The 3,609-nt window shown below is 42.9% G+C and overlaps 1 pseudogene; it reads left to right on the forward strand.

The window, feature by feature from the left end:
• Nucleotides 1-470: 470 nt before the first annotated feature.
• The window catches only part of LOC112551064, a 6,233-nt pseudogene continuing 3,094 nt past the window's right edge, over nucleotides 471-3,609 (forward strand).

Raw genomic sequence — 3,609 nt, forward strand, 5'->3', positions numbered from 1 at the left:
CTCTCCCCAAGAAACCTGACCTCTGCTTTTGGGTCCCTCTGACTTGGTCTTGTCCCAGTTCCATTTTTCCTCATTCTTGGCTCTTGCCAAGCATCCAAACACTCAGTTGGATATCTAACATCCCGCTGTAAGGCCTTACTATAAAATGTGTGGAAAAGGTGACTTAGAACATCTCCTAGAAAAGAGAGATATGGAGCATGGTCATAAGGGAAAGGCTCATACGGGAAAGGTGCATTGTTTTACTCTCATTGTGCCTTCAGAAAGATTGGATGTGGCCTGTGTTAATCATCAGCAATACACTCCACTGAAACAGTATGCAAACCTCCAAGCTATAGTTCACAAATGGTATTAGCAACTTCTTGGAATCTGTTAAAAAATGCTACAATCATTTTAGTAAAAAGAAACTCAGGTAAAGGAGCGGGTGGAGTAGGAATTGATTGCAGCAGAAGTGATATTAACCAACCGTATACATGTTTCTCAGTAGATTTAGCCAGGGGTTACGTGAATTACGAAAAACTCAAAAGCTTCTTAGAAGAAAAACCGATGGATGGACAGAGAAAACAACAGAGCAAAAAGAAAGAACATATGCATCATAAAGCAACGAAGGTTAGAAACAAAACTACAGTACTGTGTGTGTGTATGTGTATGTATGTATATGTATATGTATGTATGTATGTATATGTATCATATATATGTTAGCGAGGTAATCGGTAAATGGCTAGAGTCAATACAGGTTTCCCTCAGTTTATGCTGTACATGCATTCCTGGAAAACTGTGCATAACTTGAATTCTCATAAAGAGAACCCATTTTACAATGTAACAGATAGGGATACGTTCCAAGACTTTGACTGTACTGAACTCCAGACCAAATTCTACCACTTTTGCAAAACAATTTTGGTACTTGCCAACAGGAGACAGTACACACAAGCACAGGGCACTATCATAATGGGGATGGCAACTACAGAAACACTTGTCACAGACAACAAGCTAGGATCTCACATCCACACAGGAGACTATATTTTGGCACACATCACTCCCACAATGCACTGCACAAAGCAGCTGACTGCAGGCTTCCACCACAATGATTGCTTAAGAGTGACTTTACCTCACATATAACAAAATTTTGGTATAAAAAGGGTCATCGCATAAGAGCAAATTCACATATACAGAACCCACATAAAGTGTGGGAAACCTGTAGTAGCTCATGGATTTGCTGGCAATTCTATTTCAAATTTCCTAAAGAAGATGATGGCAGCTCCAATCGAACAACATGCACATGCTTTATTTCAAGAATGTCTGGGATCCCAGGGAGCTCAGTAGGACTGCTCCCAAGATTGTTCCTTAGCAAGTCACATCAATGTTTGCAGGATCATGGTACAGCACAGAAGGAAACTGGACCCAGTCGGTATTTAAATTTGAAGAGCAGAGCTCTATAACGCTTGAAGGTCCTGATCTCCATGTATTGTCTCCACTGTTGTCTCTGTCTTTTCACTAAAATGGTTATGTACCTCAGGCAAAGCTCTGGCTACACCAAAGTCAACATAAGAACTCCCATTTAATTCAGTAGGGCCAAGGTTTTACCTTTACTCACCTCCAGATCTGGGTTTTTATAGCAGAGTCTGGGACACACTCCTAGACCTGCAAGCAGTTTGCACTCAACATTTAGGACTATCCTAGAATTTATTGTTTTTCATGTCAGGTAATCAGCAGCCTAGATTTGTGCCAATTGCTAATAAAGGCACAAACAAAAAAAGATCATCCTATCAGGTAAGAAGTCAGGGCATGGGGAGATGTCACAAGTGGAAGCTGATGATGTCAAAACTGAAAGATAAAGTGCAACCTGCCATGACCTGTATTGTTGTGGAGGAGTCACCAAATGTACTGATGAAGGTAAGTGAACTAGGAAACAAGTGAGCAGGATATAATGCTAGAAGATGTGCTGTATTGTGATTGGTTGTGTGACAGATACTATTTACACCAAGGGAAACAACAGAGGGACAAAACTATAAAAAGCACTACAGCCTGGTGGCCACAGAGTAGTAGATAGTAGCTTTGACCCAGTTCTGCTATGTGTAAAAAGTGGGGGAAATTCTGTACCTCCTGCACTAGGGGTAAGGGTGTTAATTAGTAACAGGCTGTGCAGTCCTTGAAAAACATAAAAGCTGCACAGCAGACAGAGTGTTTAGATGCCTCATCCTGAGAGAGCAGGGAGCAGCACTGCCCAGGGAGAATGCAGCTTTTGAGTTTTGGTGCAAGATGGAGAAAATATCTGCAAATTAATTTTTTTTTTTCCCATAAGGAGAAGTGAGCTAGTTGAGAAGTGCTTTCTCAGGGAGGCGGGGAGACAGGGGGGAGGGTTAGAGACCATCCCAATGCCAGGCCTCAGCACCTGTTCAAATATGGAACATGAAGTGAGATTTCCTGTCATTTTGCACTCAGCATGTGGCAGTCTCTGGACACAGGGCCCGTTCCACAGCATGTGTCCAGAGGTGTATCCGACTCCTAGCCCCCCGGCACTTGTAACAGGGTAACCTGGCAAAATTAGGTCATCTCTAGGCTCATGTGGGGGAATCCTGGCCTGCTGAAATCAGTAACAAACCTCCCCTGGGCTTCAAGATGATCACAATTTTCTTCCATGGTCTTCAGACTGCATGTCGGCCCTTCAGAAACAAACTCAAGAAGAACCAATGCTTATCCTAGTTTGTCCTTCACTGGCCTTTCTTGAACTGGCTGTTTTTTTATTTCCTATATTTGTTCTGTTAGATTTATATCCCACCCTATCCAAAAGGCTCTGGTGATACATGTCACTTTTCATGGCGGGGCTGTTCTTGTTTATCCTAAAAGGTTGAGTCGCACCCAGTAGGCAGCTGTTGCCATGTGCAGAAGGGAGAATGCAGGAATTAATTAACACATTTAATGTCCTTTCTCATTTGTTCCTGCTACAGAAAAACATGACCAACGAAATCACTGATGAAATTACCAATATAATGACAGTGTGTGGCTGAGGTAACAGACATCATATATCCAGCAATAATACAATATCAAGATAAAAAAATAGCTGAGAGAGACATGGGAGTTGAGGAGGCCAATGCCAAGAAGTTTGTCTTCAGAGGCAGAAAGAGAACACCCAGCAGATTACCAGGATGTGTGAAGAGAGGGAGCAGAGGAGAGCCAACACCACTGTTTTCACAAGAGTCACCTGGCCTGTCTCCAACAAGAAGGCCACTGTCTCTACGCAGAGAGTGTTGGGCAGAAAATCTGCCAGAGCCTGAACCAGCAGCGGCACTTCCCCATCGCGCTGACAGTATTTCTAGTTTTTGCAGAACAAGCACATGCATGGGAGCTGAAGATGGCAAATTGCAAAGCTATCGCATTAGGGAAGATATTTCTCCTGACTGCAAAAAAGATCGCCCTAAAACAGGCATATTTAGAAAATTATTTTCATTAACCAATGTCCAGGGAAGAGTGCCAGGTTATAAGGAACAAGTGCAATGGGAAGGACAAATGCCAAGGCAGCGTCAAGTACCTGACTTTCTACAACCCACATCAGTGGGCATCAGGAAGCTGAATTTTTGCACAGGAGCTCTGGGGCTCAAACCTACATCCACC

Source organism: Alligator sinensis, unplaced genomic scaffold (assembly GCF_000455745.1).
Source record: "Alligator sinensis unplaced genomic scaffold, ASM45574v1 scaffold784_1, whole genome shotgun sequence".
NCBI classification, from domain to species: Eukaryota; Metazoa; Chordata; order Crocodylia; family Alligatoridae; genus Alligator; species Alligator sinensis.